At 46.9% G+C, this 23,169-nt stretch overlaps 1 protein-coding gene across 6 annotated transcripts in view; it reads left to right on the top strand.

Annotated features, from left to right (window-relative positions):
- Positions 1 to 23,169, top strand: part of rapgef4a (Rap guanine nucleotide exchange factor 4a) — a 514,684-nt gene that overhangs the window by 136,632 nt on the left and 354,883 nt on the right. Inside the window, exon 1 of one of the 6 annotated variants that reach the window (XM_038789405.1) lies at positions 21,371 to 21,475. The exons of the other annotated variants lie outside the window; for them this stretch is intronic. The gene's annotated coding sequence lies outside the window, so the exon portion shown is untranslated. Of the gene's footprint in view, positions 1 to 21,370; positions 21,476 to 23,169 lie in introns of those variants that run through there. 6 annotated transcript variants of the gene reach the window in all.

Raw genomic sequence — 23,169 nt, 5'->3', positions numbered from 1 at the left:
AATACTGTACCACTATCCCACCGCCTCCCCTGTCAACTTATCTATTTCCCGATAACTATCAAATCACTCACTTGCTCTTCTGGAGCACTGCTCCTTCCTCAGGTGAATGAAGAGGTGGGTTCCAGAAAAATATATATAGACAAAGTCAAAGATGCAAGACGATACTTTGAATGCGAGTGTTTGCAGGTAATTAAGTCTTTGCAGTTCCAGGTGGAGCCGCAGGAGAGAGGGATAATCATAGGTTAAAGAGGTGTGAATTGTCTTAAACCAGGACAGTTGTTAGGATTTCGCAAGCCCAGGCCAGATGTTGGGGGGGGGTGAATGAAAATGAAATGAAATGAATGAAATTAAATGAAAATCGCTTATTGTCACGAGTAGGCTTCAATGAAGTTACTGTGAAAAGCCCCTAGTCGCCACATTCCGCGCCTGTCCGGGGAGGCTGGTACGGGAATCGAACCGTGCTGCTGGCCTGCTTGGTCTGCTTTAAAAGCCAGCAATTTAGCCTGGTGAGCTAAACCAGCCCTGCGACATGAATCCAAGGTCCTGGTTGAGACCGTACTCATGCATGCGGAACTTGGCTATAAGTTTCTGCTCGACTATTCTGCGTTGTTGCACGTCCTGAAGGCTGTCTTGGAAATGCTTACCCGAAGATCAGAGACTTAATGCCCTTGACTGCTGAAGTGTTCCCCAACTGGCAGGGAACATTCGTGCCTGGTGATTGTCGTGCAATGTCCGTTCATCCGTTGTCACAGCATCTGCATGGTCTTGCCAATGTACCACGCTTCGGGACATCCTTTCCTGCAGCGTATGAGGTAGACAACGTTGGCTGAGTCACACGAGTATGTACCACGTACCTGGTGGGTGGTTTTCTCACTTGTAAATGTGGTACCTATGTCGATGATCTGGCACGTCTGGCAGAGATTGCCATGGCAGGGTTGTGTGGTGTCATGGTCGCTGTTCTGAAGGCTGGGTAGTTTGCTGCAAACAATGGTTTGTTTGAGTTTGTGCAGTTGTTTGTAGGCAAGTAGTGAGGGTGACCTTGGCGGGATGGTCGTCTTCATCGATGACGTGTTGATGGCTGCGACAAAGATGTTGTAGTTTCTCCGCTCAGGGGAAGTACTGTTGGTTGAGTCCCGTGTTTGTCTTCTGAGGGAGGTCGGTGGGGTTTTTTGCTGTGGCACGTTGGAACTGTCGATCGACGAGTCGAGCGTCATATTCCGTTCAAACGAGGGCATCTTCTGGCATCTGTAGATCTGTTATGCTCTTCCTCGTTTGAGCAGATCCTGTGTATACGGATGGCTTGTCCATAGGGAATGGCTTCTTTAATGTGTTTAGGGTAGAAGCTGGAGAAGTGGAGCATCGTGAGGGTATCTGTGGGCTTGCTGTAAAGCAAAGTGCTGAGGTGTGTCCAAGAATGCAACCGATTCTGGAGAATAGCCCATGGTGAGTCTGATGGTGGGATGGAACTTATTGATGTCATCGTGTAGTCGTTTCAGTGATTCTTCACCGCGGGTCCAAAGGAAAAAAATGTCATCGATGTATCTGGTATATAACATCGGTTGAAGGTCCTGTGCGGTGAGGAGGTCTTGTTCAAACTTGTGCATGAAGATGTTGGCATATAGAGGTGCAAATTTGTTCCCTATAGCTGTTCCGTGTGTCTGGATGAAAAACTTGTTGTCGAAGGTGAGGACGTTGTGATCCAGAATGAAGCAGGTGAGTTGCAGAATTGCGTCTGGAGATTGGCAGCTGCCGGTGTTGTTGCAATGCCATCATCATGGGGGATGCTGGTTGTCAAGGATTTGGGTTATTCCGGGCCTGAATGTACTTGTATTAATAGCCTATACTCTATGTTAACCCACCAAAAGCGGGAAATCCATTTCTTTGCTAAGACTCAAAATCGATCTCACGAAGGGAGAATGCTTTTCCGGGTCTCAGACAGTTAAACAGGATTTCAGTTACTTTTTATGGGAAAAGTTTAGATATGTCACTCATAACTAAATCGTTACCTCTGTCATCGTGAGTCCTAGTCATTTAAGACTTCCTCAATGAGTGTCTAGGATTTTAAACTTTGAGAGTAAGTCCACACAGTATAACTTTAATCAATGTATTTTTTAATCAAAGTTTTTTTATTGTAAAATATTCTCAATTGATACATACAGAATTGCAGAGTTAAAAATATGAATTGATTAACAGTCTTTAGTTATCTGTTAATAACATAAAACCCGTTAACAGTCCTTTGTTATCTGCTAACACACTAACTTCTCTTAAGAGAATGAGATATCTAAAACATAGGAGATATTTTAGGATTTTCTATCAATTTCTTACACACTTCTAAGAAGTTTAACAGAAACATACTTACAAAACCATGATGGTCTTTGTTTGACGAGGCAAGCTTGAAGAACAGAGCTTTGACCCCACTCCTCCAGGGGAGTGAGAAGGTACCTCTCTGCCAAAATGCCCCTCTTTTTATACGTAAAATCTTCTAATCGTTCAAGTACTGCTTCTGTTATCTTATCACTTGGTTAATTGCCTATAGCCAGATGGCTAATTTGATGTATTGTCATTATATGTTTTAATGACGTTACTGTGTGAATGTCGGGTGTCTTAAGATATATTGGCAAAGAGGGACTCTTATATAGAGATCTGTCTCTTTTCAGTGTTGCCATGTTTCTTAGATATATAAATTGTCAAACAGACACTTCTTTGGTGTTATTTTAAATGTCAAGAGTTATACAGTTAAGGAAAGATTTGTGTATTATTTATCTGAAGAATTTCCTATCCTCACGGTTTGACTAATTATAGGTGCAGGCAGTGATCTACAGAATTTATATTGCGTCAATGCAAGGTTTTCCTTATCCTGTATTTGTTTGGAATGTATTAATGATCTTTGAAGTCATCTAGGAGTTTCTCCCAGCAAATGGTGACTTCTGGACGACCTTTAGCGTGGTTATTTTCCACTTTGAATTAAAATACTGGTTGTATTGATTTCTGTTGCCTTATTTCAAACCAAATTCTGCGGCGAACGTGATATTAATCACATGGTGTAGAGTGCCGAGACGTCCATTGTGACGAGGAATGTTCCTGGTTCAACTGGTCCATGGGCATGGGTGCTGAGTTTCTGTAAGAAGTCTATCGTATTGCGACAGAAGCTGGACGTTCCTTGTACGATGGGTTTCTAGATTTACATAGAACATACAGTGCAGAAGGAGGCCATTCGGCCCATCGAGTCTGCACCGACCCACATTAAGCTCTCACTTCCACCCTATCCCCGTAACCCAATAACCCCTCCCAACCTTTGTTTTTTCTGGACACAATGGGGAATTTAGCATGGCCAATCCACCGAACCTGCACGTCTTTGGACTGTGGGAGGAAACCGGAGCACCCGGAGGAAACCCACACTAACACGGGGAGAACGTGCAAACTCCGCACAGACAGTGACCCAGCGGGGAATCGAACCTGGGACCCTGGCCCTGTGAAGCCACAGTGCTATCCACTTGTGCTACCGTGCTGCCCTGTATGTCCTCAATGTAGCCAGAGAGGTTCTCTCCCAGGGTCCCATTGCCTGATACAATAGGACTGCGTGGTGTGTTGGCCTTGTGTATTTTCGGGACGCAGTAGAGATCTCCAATGTGGGGAGTACGTGGGATGAGAGCATGTAGGGTGCTCTGAAGGTCTTGTTCCAAGGTCCTGATCAGTCCAAGTTGGCCGTTGTGTTCCTTGGTTGGATCTGCGGGTAACTAGTGTTCTTGGTTGTTGAATTGTCGGTACACTTCTTTGCAGTAGTCTGTTTCAAACCTGTTGGACTGTAATCTGGTGTTGTAAGACTTCTTACTGTGCTCACCCCGGTCCAACGCCGGCATCTCCACATTATTGCTCTTCTTCTGGTCTTGTACCCCCTCTGAGCCACCTGTGGTGCCATGGACCTGACCCTGGCTGCGCTCCTCAGATGAACCATCCCTCTGATTAGCATTCAGAGCTGAATACTGATTGTAGAGTGGGATGAACTCTGGGTTTTGAGGGGAGGGTTTGAGCTGGTGTGTGTGGTTCTCCTGTACTGTGCCTTTTGACCGCCTGGTGGTCACCCATTCGCTCTTTCCCTGCATAATTTAGTTGTGGGTTAATCACATCTGTAAACTTTCTCTCCATGAAGCTTTTGCTGACAAAAGCTTATTAATGAAAGCTCCAACCTCAGCCATGTGACAGGGTGGTTTTGGGTGGACTAACGAGGTGCCTAGTTGAAACCCACTGTTTTGGAGCAGGTAACTGCCGGGTCATTAACCCCACATTAATAGGAGTCGCGAACAGCTGCCTTTGTCCTTGGAGATGCAGCATCTCTGATCACCTGAATACCTCTTTAGAGGCTGCAGTACCTTTTCAAATAAAGATAACGAGACTCTGCAGATTTGTCTGAAGGTTCGGAATTCCTCTGGTGTGATTCCCAGGCATCATGGCTAGTCCGGGCAGCTTTGCCCGCTGTTTAAAAAAAAAAGTAAAATATTTTTAGAATAGCCCAGTGGAAGTAGACATGTATTTATATTTTTCTTCCCATCTCAACCGGGGTTGGAAATAAAGGATTGACTCACCAGCTAATTTGCCAGGTTGTTTAGAATTGGTCCCTAAACGGTAGTACTCACCAGCCCATCAATTTACAATTTTCCTGTGACATCGCACCTTGATTTTTGATTTGAAGGCTGCACTGCCAAGCTCCATAGGCTGACTCTGAATGCTTGTTGTCTCGCTACTTTTCTTGGTCTGAATGCTTATCTCTTGTTGTTTTTCTGGCCTCATTCTCTTACCACCTTTCTTTACTGCATTTTTAGGTATTTTTTCAACTCAATTAAATAACTTCAGCACATAGTTGTTTGAAATGTTTATTTTAGTCAGTTTTCTGAGACTAAATAACTACACATTCAACTAAGCAGTTGAATTTCTTTTTTTAGTTGCACAGCTGAACAAAAGAGTTTTCTAAATGTGCCTTTGATATTTTAGACATTTTATCGACAGCCAAAGTCTACAGCTTCCAACCAGTGAGAAGTCAAATTTGAAATCATTCTGGTTCTGGGATAACAGCCATTGGCCACCTCATCATGCCATTTGAGAGACATCTTTTGCTCTCAAACACACCTACCAAAATATTATATTTATTTAGAACAATGGGCTGGATTCTCTGTTTCAGAGGTTAAGTGCCGGCTTGAATGGAGAATTTGCAGGTGGTGTACAGCAAACAAATCGGCACTGAACCCTCGGCGATTCCGGGACCTGTGATGGGCTCGCAGCGTTGGCGGGTGAAACTCTCAGCTCCCACGCTGAACATGGCTGGAGAATGGCTGGGTCCCGGGCCACGCATGCGCATGCCGATGACCTGCAGCGGTCGTGCCGTATAACATGGCGCCGGCCATGCACGGACCTGACTTGCCATCTGCAACCCCACTGGCCACCCCCCACCAGTCCCCACAGTCCTCGCGGAAGCAGGGGAATTGCCCATCATTCAAACTTGCTGGGCAGTTTCCACAGGCAATTTCCACAGGGTTGGTGTGTTGGGATATCTATGGTGTGTCAATGTATATCACATCTCCAACAATCTGGAGACCAGAAGATCTGGGCCACTCTTTCTAGCTATCAATGCTGAGCAGCCTAGCTCTAATGAAAGGTTCTGTCCGTTATTCTAAACTCCTTGACCAGAGAAGCTATCAATCGCCTTTTTAGTTTTGTATACTATGGGAAATACAAGTCTGTGCTATGCAACCTGCCCTCATAATTTAATGCTCTTAGTCCTGGTATCATTTTGGTGTCCATCCCTCCAAGGCTAATATCGCCTTCCTGAAGTGTAATGCTCCAGATGTGGTCTATCCATGGTTTGATAATTCTCTCTTTTATATTTCATCCTTATTGAGATAGAGGCAAACATCCCACCAATTGCTTTAAGTGATACCTCTGCATGGATCCTGAAATCTTTAGGCTCCTGCACAGTTCTGAGATTCTTGTCTTTCAGAAAATGTTCCGATCTGTCTTAAGTTAAAATTGTGGCCAATTTATCTAACTCCCTTTGCAAGTTTTTGTTCCATGTCTACATTACCTACTGCCATGTAATTAGTAATTGCTATATTTGGACAGCACAAAGGTTCAATATGACTGCGTTGTCCCTTCAATCTGCCTCCCTAAAGTATGTTTTCACTTGACAAGGGGAACCTGTTGTCCTACTCAGCTGCTTTTATTAGGCATCTTGGAAAGTGATTCTAACTTGCTGATTCACCTTATTCTTCTGCTTCCTTGTGGAAAAGTGCATCACCTTTGCTTGGCGTTCTGTTTCCTTTCTCCCCACCCACTCCTTCTTTGGGGGCGGGTGTGAAACAGCTAGGCTGGATTTAGAACTAACTGTATACAGAATTGTACATGTTATTGTAATTCTGCAACTTGGTTGTCACTAGGCTGCACCTCATTTTATGCATTTGCAGGTCTAATTATATTAAGATAGCTGCAACAATGTCCTTGAGATTTTCGTGTTTTGCGTGAATACAGTAAGTAATTTTTCCTCAGTTGCACATCAGTAAAAATGTTGTTATCTCGTGGTGATTTAAATACTAAGGACTATAATGATTTTTGTCCCTCATTTTCATCGTGTGAAGCCAAATGTTCGACAAGGAGGAAATTTAGAAAACATTCCTGGCTCAAACCAGCTGTGACTTCTCACTATCTTGCAGAAACTAGTAGCGAGACCAGATTCAGACTGCTCTGGTAGGTTTTTTTCCTTTTGTTGAAGACAGGAGGAGGGGGGGGAGTGTGGGGGGGGGGGGGAGGATCGATTCAACTGCCTTGATTTCCTCTCTCTCTACCTGGCCTTAAACAGAGAGATGTTTTATATTCTGATTTTCCCCCTTGATAAATGGTGGTGTATTTCCCCCAACCCATAAATTTGGAAATGTTCCAACCTGTATTAATGATTTGCACAGCAAACTCGAGGCAAGATTAAACTAAAAGGATTGATTTATTTTTACACATACACGTGAGGGGTTTTGCAATGTCCACCCCTTTTTCCACACACACATGGGGGAATAAAGAAGAGGGTTCAGAGTGCTGTACAGTTCTATGTTAAGTATCGGTTTTGTGTGTCCAGAGTCTGAAATCAGGAATCAACTGGAATGTTCCTTCTGAGGGGAGTTTGGCTGATATGCAAAGGCTTCTTCTTTCAGGAGTGAGACTTGCATAACAGGTGAAGGCATGTAGAATGAGTCAGTCAAGAGGCATGAGTTTGGAGGTTTGATGGTCTGTGTTCCTCCTCCTGCCACGGGCCTGGATGGTAAGCAGGGTCTTGCCTGAAGCTCCGGTCAACCAGGAGCTGCTATAAGTTCCAACAGATGATATCACAGTGCAGCTAAGGGAGAAGGTGGTCACGTGATACCTCTATGGTGGACACTGAATGTATATTCCCAATGCTGGAGTCTGGACTGGTGTCAGGTTAACTAACTGCTGCTCTCTTTGGTATTATTTGCAGTTGTGTATTTCCTCAGTAGTAACCTTGGAGCTGAACTGGGGCACTTTAAAGAGAATGATGGCATGACGTCAATTTGGGTGGGCAAATGGGAAGTCTAACATCTTAGCAAGTGTAGTGTAGACATCATCTTCTAAATAAACTCTATGTTTTGGTCAAGCCTGCAGATGCAGATTCTAGCTTGAAAGCACCACAAGCTGTTGACCATTCGCACCATTATTGGAGATTACACCTTGTGAAGATTTTCTTGTGTTGAGGTAGCTGGTCCAGACGCCTTGTCACTTGTTGGCTTCATCAGGTTGTTAGTTCAGCAATTATGCAGCGCAGGGAAAAAATACTTTTTATACAATGTTCAAGTTGATGAATAAATATATTCTGTCACGTCTTGACTGTGGCACTTTCAATATGGAGATAACTTATACCATTGGGCAATTTGTTTTGTTGGGTTGCACTGGAATTTCCCTTTCAGCTCAAGGATCTGTTTGGCCCTTGGCAGTGCCTTTACTAACACGAGTTATTTGGTCAAAGCAAACATTTTTCCATTCCTTCATAAACATGAGAAAGAGCAAGAATCTAGGGCTAGATTTTCCGGTCCCCCAGCCGCATGTTTCTTGGAATTCTACACAGTTGTTAATATTTATTCCCCTTTATTTTAGTTTTGCTATTACATTTTTAATCCATGGACAATTGTCTTCAGCCTGTGTTGGTTTGGAGAATGACCAATGACTTGGTTTGATTAATTTGGCTGATGGCCAGTGAATTGGTCCAAAAGGCTGTGCTCTGCCCGGTAATGGGTGGTGATTGGCTCTGATCCCACTGGAATGTGTACAGAATCATGACGACTTCAGTTTGATTTCTGGCAGCCCCAAAGGAGGACTTGCTTCATTTTTATCAAGAGAGACTGTGTTTCTGAACTGGCGGAAAGCCTGGATGAATCAGTTTGAGGAGAGCCATTGCTGGCTGTGCAGGCAAAGTTCAGAATGTGCTAAATCTCCCCATAAAAGTCTTTCTCCAGAAGGCTGTCCCCTGTGTTTACTACCTTTCCTATATTAGAGGCCTAAAGATGCACCACGAACTGAAAAGAAACATTTGAGGAAACCAGCTTCGCGCTGGCTCGTTCTCTTGCTCATTCGCATGCTCTCTCTCATTTTTGCATGCTCTCTCACTGTTTCACGCTCTGGTGCTTATTTAGCCAAATGTATTTGCTGCGTATTTCATTATAGTTATCAATATAAATAAACAGCAATTGGGCTTAAACTTACAAACCTGGTGATTGTAATTATTGGGGAGCCAGGATATTTTTACAAGAATTATTGGTTAGGGGACGTCCGGTGATGTCATGTATGAGTAAGAATAAGATGTGCAAAACGTGGCTCCCAGCAGAGTCTTTGTTATTGATTCCATTTGCTTGGTTTATCAGGTGGTTTTAGTGTCCAAGCCAGGGTTGTTGAATGGGTGGGCTCTTTTCTGGCGGCGGTGATATGTCAAAATCGTTGACTAAAAAGGCTCCTGATGGCAACTCGTTGAAGGAAAGTGGAGGAGGAAAGATGACCGACGCGCCCGTTACACTAGATATGTTGACTGTGGTAATGCGCAGGAGCTGGATATTAAGAAATCCTTTAAAGCCGATGTTGAGGAAGCTTTGTATCTGATCTGCAAACAGCTGGTGAGAACCTTGAATGTGGTGCAAGGACAAGGTGAAACATTGAAGGAGGTGGAAGAAGCCTTATCATGGCATGGGACCAGTTTGCCTCACTAGAAGCTGAGTTGCTGCTGGTGACGGATAGCAATAAAGGCCTGAGGTCCAAGCTGGAGAACTGATTGTGGCGGCTGAACCTCCGGTTGGTGGGGTTGCCGGCGGGAGTTTGCTCGAAGCCGACCCAATATTTTGCCAAAATGTTTTCTTGACTGTGTGGGAGGGAATGAAGTGTTCACTGCTCCAGAGTTGGATAGGGCACATTGGGCACTCCGACAAAAGCCAAGACTGACTGAGCCACCGCGAACAGTGATAATCCATTTAGAAAGTTAAGGGGAGGTCTTGGAGTGGGCGAAGAAGATTCCGAATATCGACTGGGCCGGGCCCACGGTGTGGATATACCAAGACATTGGGACTGAGCTGGTAAAGAGGTGTGCGGCCTTCAACAGGGCGAAGGCAGTGTTTTATGATGGTGTGTGATTTGGTGTGCCCGGCGTGACTGCGGGTCACAATAGACTCAAATTACCCCTTCGTCTTGACACGCCGGAGCAGGCAGAGGCCTTTATCGGGAGAACAAATTGGGACTGCTATGGACCATGACATGCCTAAGCCATGTGGGGTAATAAAAACTGGGATACTTTTCATTTGGAGGGGTGAGAGGATTGTTGATTTGGTGAGGGCTTGGGCATGGTGATGGGAGAAGGGACGTGTTAGCTATTCTGGGTGAGGGTGACTTTGCTAGCGATGGGAGGGTGGCTAGCAAACGGGAGTGGAATGGGGGGGGGGAGAGAAAGAGAGAGAGGCTACAGTCTGGGCCAGCTTGCATGGGGGGATGATGTGTACAACAGTGACCAGGGGCTTTTCTTGACTCACCCTCGGAGTGGGGCCGGTGGCCATCTTAGTTGGGCCTGGGAACTAGGAAATGTGACTGGGATATTGCACTATGGAATGGATGGCTCACTGGGAGGGGATCGAAGCTGGTCCCCTAGCACTGTGGAGCAACAGTGCTAACTACTGTGCTGCCCCAAAATGCTCAGGAACTGATTTTTAAGAGGGGCTTTTACTTTTTGGATCCAAAATTGGATTGCTCCTGGCCTAGATTTCTGGTCACTTCGGGGATGGTATAGGTGCTAGCAGCATTCCTGGAGGAGACAGGGCGGTTGGGATCCTGCATGGCTTATGAACTCTGGGTGGGGAAGCAAGGAGTTTTCTTTTTTTTTGTGCCGGTGCATAAGATGTACTCCAGGATTGACGTTTCTTGTTATGGGTAGGACCCTGCTCCCTGGAGTAGAGATTTGAGTATCATCTCTGACCACGCACCACATTTAGTGGGCCTGAAGTTAGAGGTGGGGCGGGAGCAGTGTACAGGTTGGAGGCTGGATGTGGGACTTTTATCGGATCTTGGATTTTGTGTGAAGATTTCTCGGGCTATAGAGGACTATGTGGAATGGAATGGGATGGTCTGACTGTCGACTGTGGGAGGTATTAAAATCGGTGATACGGTGGGCGGGTCACTGAAAGCAGATGGTATGAGTCTGGGGAGAATGCTGGCCACCTGTTCAGTTAAGGTGACAGGAGGCTGCCAGGGAGGTTGTGCAGGTACCGGAGCCAGGGGGTGGGCTGGTCTCTGCCCCAGAAACTGTCGATGACATATTCCTGTCCTTTGAGGGGCTCTATAGGTTGGAGCCACCAGAGGACAAGCTGCTCTTGTCCTTCTAGATGGTGGTGGTCATGGGTTTGGAAGGTGTTGTCTGAGGAGCCATGGTGAGTTACTGCAGTGAACCTTGTAGATGGTACACACGGCTGCCACTATTCGTCGGTGGTGGAGGATTTGAATGTTTGTGGAAGAAGAAGCAATCAAGCGGCTGCTTTGTCCTGGATGGTTCCAGCTTCGAGTGTTGTTGGAGCTGCACTCATCCAGGGAAGTGTAGAGTATTCCATGGAAGTGTAGAGTATTACATTACTCTCCTGATTTGTGCTTTGTAGATGGTGGACAGGCTTTGGGGGTGGGGTGGGTGGGGGGGGGGGGGAGTTACTCGCCATAGGATTCCTAGCCTTTGATGACATGCCCTGGTAGCCACAATATTAATGTGGCTAGTCCAGTTCAGTTTCTGATCAATGGTAACCCCCAGGATATTGAATCCAGGGGGATTCAGCAATGGTAATGCTATTGAATATCAAAGGGTGGTGATTAGATCCTCTCTTGTTGGAAATGGTCATTGTCTGGCATTTGTGTGGCGCAAATGTAACTTACCACTTGTCAGCCCAAGCCTGGATATTGCCCAGGTATTGCTGCATTTGGACATGGACTGTTTCATTTAACTGAGGAGTCGTGAATGGTGCTAAACATTGTGCAGACATCCGCACTTCTGACCTTATGATGGAAGGGAGGTCATCGATGAAGCAGCTGAAGATGGTTGGGCCTAGGACACTACCCTGAGGAACTCCTGCAGTGATGGCCTGGAGTGGAGATGATTGACCTCCAATCACCACTTTGTGCCAGGTATGACTCCAACCAGCAGAGTTTTCCTCCTGATTCCCATTCACTCCAGTTTAGCTAGGGCTCCTTGATGCCATACTCGGTCAAAGAATATGATGCACTGTCTTGAGAGCGTGCAAATGAACAACTTGTTTTTTTGAGGCTGTTTAGGCTGTACAGGAGGACGAGGCAGGGAAGTCCCCTCTTCTATTCCTGCTGGAGATTAAACTGTTGGCAATAGCTTTGAGAGCCTTGGATAAGTGGAGAGGGATTGTAAGAGGGGGTGATGAGTTGAGAATAGTGTCCCTTATGTGGTTGATATGAAATGAAAATTGCTTATTGTCACACGTAGACTTCAATGAAGTTACTGTGAAAAGCCCCTAGTCGCCACATTCCGGCACCTGTCCGGGGAGGCTGGTACGGGAATCGAACCGTGCTGTTGGTCTGCTTTAAAAGCCAGTGATTTAGCCGAGTGAGCTATATGCAAGGCATCCTGGACCAATGGCCCAATTATGGGGGATATATTGGGCATATGCATTGTGGATAGCACAATCGCTTCATAGCTCCAGGGTCCCAGGTTCGATTCCGGCTTGGGTCACAGTCTGTGTGGAGTCTGCACATCCTCCCCGTGTGTGCGTGGGTTTCCTCCGGGTGCTCCGGTTTCCTCCCACAGTCCAAAGATGTGCAAGTTATGTGGATTGGCCATGATAAATTGCCCTTAGTGTCCAAAATTGCCCTTAGTGTTGGGTGGGGTTACTGGGTTATGGGGATAGGGTGGAGGTGTTAACCTTGGGTAGGGTGCTCTTTCCAGGAGCCGGTGCAGACTCGATGGGCTGAATGGCCTTCTTCTGCACTGTAAATTCTATGATAACATTTTTTTTTTTAAATTGAAGGGGCTGGTTTAGCTCACCAGGCTAAATCGCTGGCTTTTAAAGCAGACCAAGCAGGCCAGCAGCACGGTTCGATTCCCGTACCAGCCTCCCCGGACAGGTGCCGGAATGTGGCGACTAGGGGCTTTTCACAGTAACTTCGTTAAAGTCTACTCGTGACAATAAGCGATTTTCATTTCATTTTCAGCTCCTTTTCAGGTTAAAACTGAATGTTGGGAAGAGTGAGTATTTTGTGGTTTGCTCTTTGGGAGGCTGGGCTGCCGTTCCGTCAGCCCAGTTTTCGGGGACTAGTTTTCGCTATTTTCAGGTCTAGGGCTGGGAGTGACTTAGCAAGTTATGAGCCTGGTGAGTAGGGTTAGAGCAGATCTACAAAGGTGAGACAGTCTCCCATTGTCGTTGGTAGGCCATGTTCAGTCTACTACGATTAATATATTGCCATAAACTCGTGTTCTTGTTTCAATCTCTGAGTTTTTCTAACATCATTTTTTCAGGAAATAGAGCAGCTTATAACTGGTTTCATTTGGGTGGGGAGAACCCCTTGGATTCGGAAGCAGTTCCTACAGCGGGAGAGGCAGGTGTGGGGTTGGTACTGCCGAACCTGATGCACTATTCTCCACGTTAAAAATATGGCAGCAATTCCATCCGCATTAAGTTGATGGCAGTGTCAACATGAGCCACTATCTGTAGGAATCGTTTGTTTGAGCCGGCAAAATTGGCACTGCATTTTGAAGGGTGGCAAGGCAAAGGGCTGAAGAAGGTGAGGGACTTGTTTCTGGAGGGGCGATTTGCCAGCTGGGAAGAGTTGAAGGAGAAAGCATGGCTTGGGGGATTAGATGCGTTCAGGTATTTTTAGGTGCGGGATTTTGTTTGAGTATTTCCAACATTCCCGGAGCCACTATGGTCCACATTTGCTGGAGAGGATACTCTTTCTTGTGCTGGGTCGGAGGAAATCAGCATGTCTGGGATCTGTGGGCAGATCATGAGGGAAGACCAGGTTTCAGTGGAAGAAGCGAATGCCAGGTGAGAGGAGGAGTTGGTCCTTCGCAGGGTGAATGTGATGTCATCCTGTGTGAGGCAGAGTCTGATTTCAGCTGAAGGTGGTGTTTGGTGCACACCTCACAAAGGCCAGGATGAGTGAGTTTTTTGGGGGTCAAGGATAAGAGTGAGCAGTGTTTGAAGGCCTGCTCGCCATATGCACATGTTTTTGTGGTTCTTATTTTTTATTTTTTTTGAGCACCATATCGAGTATCCTGAATGTTCATCTACAGCCATGTCCGCTTGTATTTTTGGTGTCAGACCGGCGGAGCTGAGGACTGGAATCAGGGCGGATGCTTTGGCATTTGCCTCTTTGCTGGCCCGGAGGTGGATTTTGTTGAGTTGGAGGCAGGCGACACAGCCTAGCGCCGCAGCATGGTCAGGTTTACGGTGGGGAAATGCCACATGTCTGTCAGTGGCTTTTTCATTCCGCTACTACATTATCATTTCTGGGTTTTCTGACCGATTGGCTTGAGGAGGTGTGATGACAACCTGCATGAGTCGATTTCAACTCCAGTATTTAAAGGACACTCCCAACATGCAACTTTTTAAAAGTATTTTATTGAAGAATTTAATTTATAACCAGCAAAAAGGGCAGCACGGTAGCATTGTGGTTAGCACAATTGCTTCACAGCTGCAGGGTCCCAGGTTCGATTCCGGCTTGGGTCACTGTCTGTGCGGAGTCTGCACATCCTTCCCATGTGTGGGTGGGTTTCCTCCGGGTGCTCCGGTTTCCTCCCACAGTCCAAAGATGTGCAGGTTAGGTGGATTGTCCATGATAAATTGCCCTTAGTGTCCAAAATTGCCCTTAGTGTTGGGTGGGGTTACTGGGTTATGGGGATAGGGTGGAGGTGTTAACCTTGGGTAGGGTGCTCTTTCCAGGAGCCGGTGCAGACTCGATGGGCCGAATGGCCTCTTTCTGCACTGTAAATTCTATGTAAATATCTATGTAAAATAAAATATGATCAAAATAACACTAGTAACATGAAGAAACAGATATTTTCAAAAGTATAATGTCAGAGACAAATGCAAAAAAAAAGCTAAATTAAACAATTTGCAGGCAACAGTAATACTTGTACGCACCTTTGCCATAGATCCATAGGAGTCCATTCGGTCCATCAAGTCCACACTGACCCTCGAGCACCCGGCCCAGTCTCCTGCCCTATCCCCATAACCCCACCTAACTTTTCGGAATGTTTTTATTCGTAGTGGTGTGGATGCAACACATGCGCAACACAACACTACCACCCCCATCCTCAGCCCTAGCAGCTGGTCACAAACAGGTCTTTAAAGGTTGTTGGACTGCTTCTAACTCTTCATTCCACCCCCTGATGGTAAATTTTATTTCTCGAGCCTCGGGGATTCCGCCAGGTCGGCTAGCCAGTCTGAGGCCTTGAGTGGCACATGCGTATGACCCCCCGACCACCCTGCTTCACATGGGTTGGCGAAATGAGCAGGCCAAACCTTTTTAAAGCCTCAATGAAGAAGCAGTTCAACCGATCACTGCTGCTCCGCATTACAAATATTTTACTTTCATACAACATAATCCCCATGTGCTACCTCCAGGGTTACTCCAGCCAAGTTGTTGATTGGTCGATGCCTGGGGACCAATCTTGACTCTTTCATTGGCTAAGCCTCTAGTCAGCTAAGGAAGACAGGTCATTTGAAGCGGAGGATTTAGTTTATGCTGAAATTTAGGATGGGGACCGGTTTGGGTACCCGGGAGGGTTATTGCAAGGATTGGCCCAGTGTCTTGTCATCGACCTATAGGGCTGTTAAGTGCGTAAGCATGTAGATCAGATGAGAAGGTGGGAAGCTGCTGCCCCCGCATGGAGTGTGTGGACCTAGTAACAGTTACCAGTGTAGCAGCTACAGAGTCGATGGTCAGAGAACCAAGTTCTTTCCAAGGGGAGTCTGGTGTATCAGCAGAAGGAGCTGAGGAGGATATTGGTTCTGCCTTGGGAACCATGAAACCCGGAAAAATTGTGATCCGCCCCCCCTAAATCCAATTGGCACCCCCTTCCACAAGTAACCAGCTCTTCTCCCTCAGACACTAAGGAGAAATTTCAACTTCGGCACCTTTGCAGACACTCTTAGTGTGGAATCTTCAGAGTAAGTCTGGGAGTTGAGGGAATTAGTCCTGTGGAGTTGTGTTGATCAGTAAACCGAGAGAGGCCGGCACAGAAATCGGGAAAGACAGTTGGGTGGAAATTTGGTTTTGACGCCAAAGTCGTGGCGGGTGTCAGGTTCACGCCAAATTGCAATTCTCTGGTGACTTGACACCACTCCACTCCGCACGTGCATTAAATGCCATTTGAAAATAATTAGCTAGCATAACACTGTGTTATCTGGGGCCTGTACGATTTTCCACCTCCACTTCGGGGAATTCCCAGCGGCGTGTTCACTTGTGCTCTTAAAAATTGAGAAACGGGCGCCATGGCTGAGGAGGGAGAGAGAGGAGGTAGGATGGGGGGGGGGGGGGGGAACTGGGATAGGTGTGGGGCCGGGGGGGGGGGGGGGAAGAGAACTGGGATAGGTGTGGGGCCGGGGGGGGGGGGGGGGGGGGGGGGGGAAAGAGAGAACTGGGATAGGTGTGGGGCCGGGGGGGGGGGGGGGGAGAGAACTGGGATAGGTGTGGGGTCGGGGGGGGGGGAGGGAGAACTGGGATAGGTGTGGGGTCGGGGGGGGGGAGGGAGAACTGGGATAGGTGTGGGGTCGGGGGGGGGGGGGGAGGGAGAACTGGGATAGGTGTGGGGTCGGGGGGGGGGGGAGGGAGAACTGGGATAGGTGTGGGGTCAGGGGGGGGGGAGGGAGAACTGGGATAGGTGTGGGGTCAGGGGGGGGGGAGAACTGGGATAGGTGTGGGGCCAGTGATTGTCGTGGCCTGTAAGCCAGCCAGCTTGCTGCGCACCCCACATATCGCCCACCTTGGCCCTGGTTCTGCAGCAAGCCACTGACCATATGGGTACCACCCTGCACCACAGTCTCCACTCTCCACCATACCACCCTCTTTTCCCCCCCTTCCCTACCACCTGCTGGCGGGCCCAGCCCAAGGGAAATGCCCAGAGTTACCCAGTAGCCTTACAGGGGGGCGCTGGTCAGGGGATGCGGAGCGTACTTCTGGCAAGGGCAGCATCAGCTAATGGGTACCCCTGGCAGCAGAGATGGATGCCAGGGCCAGAGCTCCCATGGTATGGGCACAGCCGGGGCCCAGCGGTGCGGGGATGGGGGAGGGTATGCAGGAGCAGAGTCCGCAGTGGCAACCGGGGCCACAGTGTAGCCTGTTGGACTTTGTTGGGCACCGAGGCATGCACCATGAGAACATGTCGGCCTTTCACCTCCTGCAAACAATGGATGTTAGAATTCAGCCAGCAGGGGTGACCTTCCTCCTGGTCGCCGCAGCCCTGGCAGATGCACTGCGGCTGTATGAGTTGGAATTGCTCAAGGAGGAGGAAGCTGCAGTAGGCCGAGAGGAAGATGACGCAGCCGCTCAAGATGGGGAGCCGGCTACCCAACGGGCCGAGGAGGAGGTACAAAGGAGGCGTTGCATGAGGCCTTGCAGGTATAGGCAGCGCCTGTCATTTGAGGATCTTCCGGACAGGGCATGCTGTGGGAGATTCCAGCTGATTTAGGGGGACAGTGCAACCTATCCGCTGGATCATCTCACACATGGCACCACGGGAGAATGGGGGAGGACACCCGCTCCCGGTGGACATCAAGGTGATGGTCGCCCTGAACCTCTAACCACGAGGTCCTTCCAAGCGCCAAGTGGGCACCTGTCCGGGATTTTGAGCTCAGTGCATCCGTCTTGTCACGGAGGTCCTATATGCCCAGTCGGCACAATACATCCATTTCAATGTGGACCGTGCCCACCAGGATGCTTGGGCAGCGGGGGTTTGCCACCATCGCATAAAAGCCCCAAGTCCAGGGTGTGATCATGATGCATGTCTCCCAACAAGCACCTGCAGATGACAGGTCGTTCTTCACAAACCAGGTTTTTTGGGGGGGTGGAGGGTGACACACTTGCCATGGGGAACCATAACTCAGCGGGGTCTCACTTCCTCGCTGATGCCGACCTCGACTCCAGCGACTGCCTTTCATCGCTCATGTCAAGGCCCTCTTGGGGGGGGGGGGGGGGGCAGATCCGGCAGTCCCCCTCAGGTCTTGTCTCGCAGCCAACGGTTATGGGCGGCAATTTACGGGAGGGGGGTAGGAAACTCAGTGTTCGACAGGCCGATGCATGCAGCCCAGGGGGTGGGTAGTTGGTAGCGTCAGTGGTCAGGGTGGCTGGAATGGGTGCCAGCATATGGTACAGGGTATTCAGCCACCCTCTGGGTGGTTGGGAGTAGGGGGTATTAATGCTGGGGGCACAGTGCTGCCTACTCACCTTGGTCACCCTCCTGCACTCCTGGCCGGTCTGACTGTGTTACCCACGGCACTGACCATTTCTGCCACCTGCATCCAGGTGAACGGCGGCTGGCAGCCCCCTCCCCACTCCAGCCTACAGGGTTGCCCGCCCCTCCTCCCCAATGTCCAGCAGGATCTCTAGCTCACCGTCCGTGAAATGGGGTGTTGCTCTCCTCGCTGCTATCTTGTTGGCTGGGATGGTGTGTGGAGTAAAGTGTGTATATGCGGCTGCAGCTTGTTAGCATCCAGAGTGTCAATTGCAAACCTGGCGAATACCACACGGTTTCTCATTGGTGCCGGTGCAAACCGCTTGACGATCGCTGAATCGGCCCTGCTGTCATAAAAGACCACAAATCCTACACCTGTGGCAACCCTTTGTAGTGATCTCTGTATGTGCGTGTACATAAGGGGTTAATGTGTAATCAGTAGCACCAGATGATCACTCGAGGGCCGGACCAACAGGGGTATAAAAGCAACCACGTGCCTCTCTCCCTATCTTTTGGGTGCACTGTGACCAGAGCAGGAGTATAAGATTAGCTCGGATGATTTGTGTAGTTAAACATAGTTACTGTATTTAGATATAGTTAACCTTTCTACTACTATTGATATTAAAGTAAAGAACTCGCACAATTATTGTTAAATAAACCTTTTGTTACTACTGGCCGAGTTCGACTCTTTCTTTCTTCAAGATTCAGACAACCTCATCAGCGACAGGTTTGAGTAACACATATATTATATTCCGCAGTATATCAAAACATACTACAAAAAAGTGTAATAAAAGACACTTACACTCAGGAACTGAGAAAGTTCTTCCTTTGTGTGACACTTACCTCATTTTATTGCCTCGTGCTAAAACACTGGCCATGACATTTGTTTTCAGACTTCCTGCATCGCAGGGATCTATCAGTTTGCTTTCAGATCGTAGATGTATCAAGATGTTTGCCAAAATACACTGTAACCCCTCTAGTCTGGAATTCTTGAGACAAAGGCATTTCTGGATTGTAGAATAATTGAGTGCCTGACAACCAGTGTGTGGACAATGTGGTGATATGCATCACTGTAGATACACAAGGGGTTAATGTAAATACACGTAGACTAGATAGACCCTAGAGGGAGCATCAGAGACATAACACACAGACACTCAACCAATAGGTCAGTAAGATAGGACAATGGGCATTCACGATACACAGTAACACTACCACAAGGGAGCATTACACCAACCCATATATAAGGACACAGCACACATGATCTTCCTCTTTCCAGTGGAGATTCTTAGTGAGTACACAGGGTTGATTTGGAACACATCACACCCACCACGTGGATTGTAGCAGACTGGTTCGTCAGTCTGAGTAGCTATAGCAGGATTAACAGGAGAGTCGAATCCAAGTAGGAGAATTGTTAACAGTTCAATAAATGTGTTAAAGCCATCTCCACGTCTGAACCTTCCTTTGTCAGAGTTAACATCAAGGAAGCAGCTTTTGCTACGCCAAGAGCATAACAAGACAGACAAGATATAAATATGTATCTGAGAAATAAAATATACCAAAACTAGTTTATGACACATCTAAAATGGATTAGTGCTGTTGGTGGATTTCAAATTATCTGACTCTTTCGATGGCCTTCCAGGCTGCTGGAACGTTGAATTTGTTGCACCTTGCATGTGTATCAAATGACTTTAGAATTGCATCAGCGTTATCTTAGGATTTGTTTATTCCTTGCAGCTTATCGAGAAGAAGTTGCCATTACATGGTGTACTCATAACTTTGTTAAATTGAACTTCAACTCCCCTTTAGCTTTGCACAAAGTATGGATATCTAAGTCATCAAATGGTTTTTAGAATTTAAGTACCAACTGAGTTTATGTTCCAAGATCTGTTGCTCCTCTGTCGATACAAAGCATCTGTGTTTGTTTCAATCTTTCAGCTTTTAGAAGGAAGAATGGGTATATATTTGGTGTGGTTAGGTTGATGTGAAGTCCGTGGTTCCGTAAGTTCGGATGAGTGCAACTTTTAAATGCACCGCAGTTACCATTTTGGTGAGAAATATTGGCAATGGCAGTCCTGCTCTTTCAGTTTGTGCAGCGATATTAACGCAATGATTTGGGGTCTCCCCGGTGATATCTGAATATTTTCGGGTACTTTGCAACTGATTCCTAGCTTTAGCTAAGGTTTTTAAACCTTTTGCTTTTTTTTTCTTTCCATGTCATGGCTGAGCTTGTGTACTGCACATTCTAAACCCAGCTGGCCAGTGATTTTGGAATAGGGCTGCTCTTTTTCTAGCACTGAAGCTTTTTAAACTAGTCCTGGCTCAGAATTGAATTTTTTGCTCATCACTGCTAGGTCCTTTGACTCTGCACCCTATGGGCATTCACAATCTTATGGAATCCTCAGCTGCACCATGGTTTTTTTTCCTTTGTCTGCCTTTCTGCTTCCAATTCTCCAGCTTCTTTCAGTTGATCTCCCTCTTTTCAGTCAGGTCAGAATGCTGCCCATTTAATTTTGCAGCTTTTGAATTCCTGCTCCAGCTTTTTGGGGTTTTTCCATCAGCTGTATGTTCATTAAGTCTCAAAAGAGGCTATGACAACTTTAACTGTTTTCATTGATAACCCATAACTATGTACATATGTACAGGGTATAGCCCAAACTATGAGCTAATTCCATGTTTGCTTCTACACCGATATCTGTCCAGTTTACAACTGACCTTGGTCTTTTTACATCACATTGTGGGTGGTCCTGTTGCCCAGTCCCACATTAACCTTTGCTATGCCAGGTACCCTTATCCTACACACATGATGAACTAAGATGGGGGTGACCAGAGTGGTGCATTGACCTGTGGGGGTAAAATTCTATGGCACAAGTTGGTAAGACAGTGGGGTGAGGTGATGGAGGAAACCATCCAAGAACAAGAATTTTCTTTTGTCAGTGAGGATAGGAGTGGTGGATGAATGTGTTTGTAACATGTTACGTGAGGTGAAAGATTGGCGGTTGAAAAGGAGGAAAGTGGGGAAATCTGGCCCAAGTTGCTAAAATATAAACATTGATCCGATTGCATTTAAATATAAGGACATGTTTTAAACAGTCAAATAAAATGATTATGCATTCTTCAATATTAAACTTGGTTTACCAAGACCGGATAATTGATCTTGGATACCTTGGTCAGGACTTGGTCACAGGCCACTACTGAATATAAACCTGAGCTTTTATATCCTATTGTAATGCCAGACTGTCCAAATCCAGGCAGGAAGGGAGTGAAAATACTGGGAGGTCACACTTTGAGCAGTCCTAATGCTACAAAAAGCTACACATTTCCTGAAATAACGTGCCAAAATAAACTTCCTTTCATGAAGACGTTTTAAAGTATAGGTTCAGAGGGTGTTGGAACAAGAAGAAGGAATCTGATGTTTGCTGTTATAATGGAATAGAGAAGCTGAGCATTCTTGGGTTACTGCTGCAGCATTGTGTTAAAACACAAATTTCTTCGGTTAGTTTTGTGTTTCATTATTGTATGAGTATAGTAACAATGAAACCCATTGTAGTAATTGCTTTAATGGCTTTTGTTATCGAAAGTGGTGCTGATGAATTGCCACAGTTACAATAAGTCCTTGCAACTGCTTTCATTTAAAATTACTTTCTGTAAATGGAAATATTAATGATATGGTATGTTACTTAGAAATATAATGACATTAAGCCGTCAAAGCAAATATCCCGACTACAATATCTCAATCTCACTGGCCTCTCTTCAATGTAGTGCTTTTCTGAGGTGTGATTTGGAATTGTCTCAAACTTGCTATAGACTGGACTGGACTGGCAGGTTTCTTTTATATTTTGAATTGTAACCACAGTATAGTGACCAAGTTGCTTTTGCGGCTTATAGGGAAGAAGTTGCCATTACATAGTGTACTCATAACTTTGTTAAATTTGAACTTCAACTCCCCTTTAGCTTTGCACAAAGTATGGATATTTAAGTCATCAAATGGTTTTTAGAATTTAAGTACCAACTTGAGAGTTGAGTTTATGTTCCAAGATCTGTTGCTCCTCTGTCAATACAAAGCATCTGTGTTTGTTTCAATCTTTCAGCTTTTAGAAGGAAGAATGGGTATAAACTAAATATCTCTAACTTTGCCATCGCCTTGGAGGTGCTTTTCTAACTTTTACTATGTGAGAATTATTTTTATTTTGATACATATTTCTCTGGCAACAGGGAACAATTATTTAGATTCAGTAGAGAACCATTGCTCTATTGTTTTTATTAACATTTGTGATACCTTCATTTCTGCTTCTGAATCCGATTCTACAATGGTATTTTCAGACTGAACAGATAACAATTAAAAAAGCCTGCACCAAAACAATTGTTTTAAAGTGATCAAATGTGAATGGCCCACTTTCTTTGCCTACTGTTGAAATCTGTGCTTTCAGCTGTCTCGGTCCTACAATGGGAATTCCGGGCGGGATTCTCTGATCCTGAGGCTTTGTTGACGCCGTTGTAAATGCTGTCGCGTTTCCCGACAGCGTCACCATGGCCTCGGGATCAGTAATTCTGGCCCCTACAGTGACCCATGCAGCTCCAGCTGCTGATCACGGCCTCAACTGGGCATGTGCAGTGGCACCGGCACCAACGTGCACATGCGCATTGGTACTGGTGCCAACACGCATGTGCAGTGGCTCCCTTCTCCGCGCCGGCCCCGACGCAACATGGTGCAGGGCTACCGGGGCTGGCGCGGAAGAAAGGAGGCCCCCAGCCTGAGAGGCCGGCCCTCCGATTGATGGGCCCTGATTGCGGGCCTGGCCACAACGGAGGCCCCACCGGGGTCGGAACCCCCCACAGGCCGCCCCCAGACCCTTCCACGCCGAGGTCCCGGCAACTAAGAGCAGGTTAGAATGGCGCCGACGGGATTTGGGTAGAGCAGCCCCTGGCCGGCGCCGTGCCAACCGCGCCGGCGCCAATGGCAGAGCAGAGAATCGCGTTGGGGCGGCATGGCATGATTTGCACCAGCCACGGCGATTGCCCGGCCCCGGCTGAGAGAATACCACCCTCCCTTCCTGAACTTCTTTTCACTCACCTACCTTTTTAAGATTCTCCCAAAAATCTATCTATTTGACACCGAGGGCGTGATTCTCCCAAAGCATTTCTACTTCATTTGTGGTGGGCTTTTCAGCTCTGCCAGTGGGTTCCCC

Source organism: Scyliorhinus canicula, chromosome 2, assembly GCF_902713615.1.
Source record: "Scyliorhinus canicula chromosome 2, sScyCan1.1, whole genome shotgun sequence".
NCBI lineage: Eukaryota > Metazoa > Chordata > Chondrichthyes > Carcharhiniformes > Scyliorhinidae > Scyliorhinus > Scyliorhinus canicula.
The sequence above is the reverse complement of the archived record's forward strand: the minus strand, read 5'-3'. Positions and strand labels throughout refer to the sequence as shown.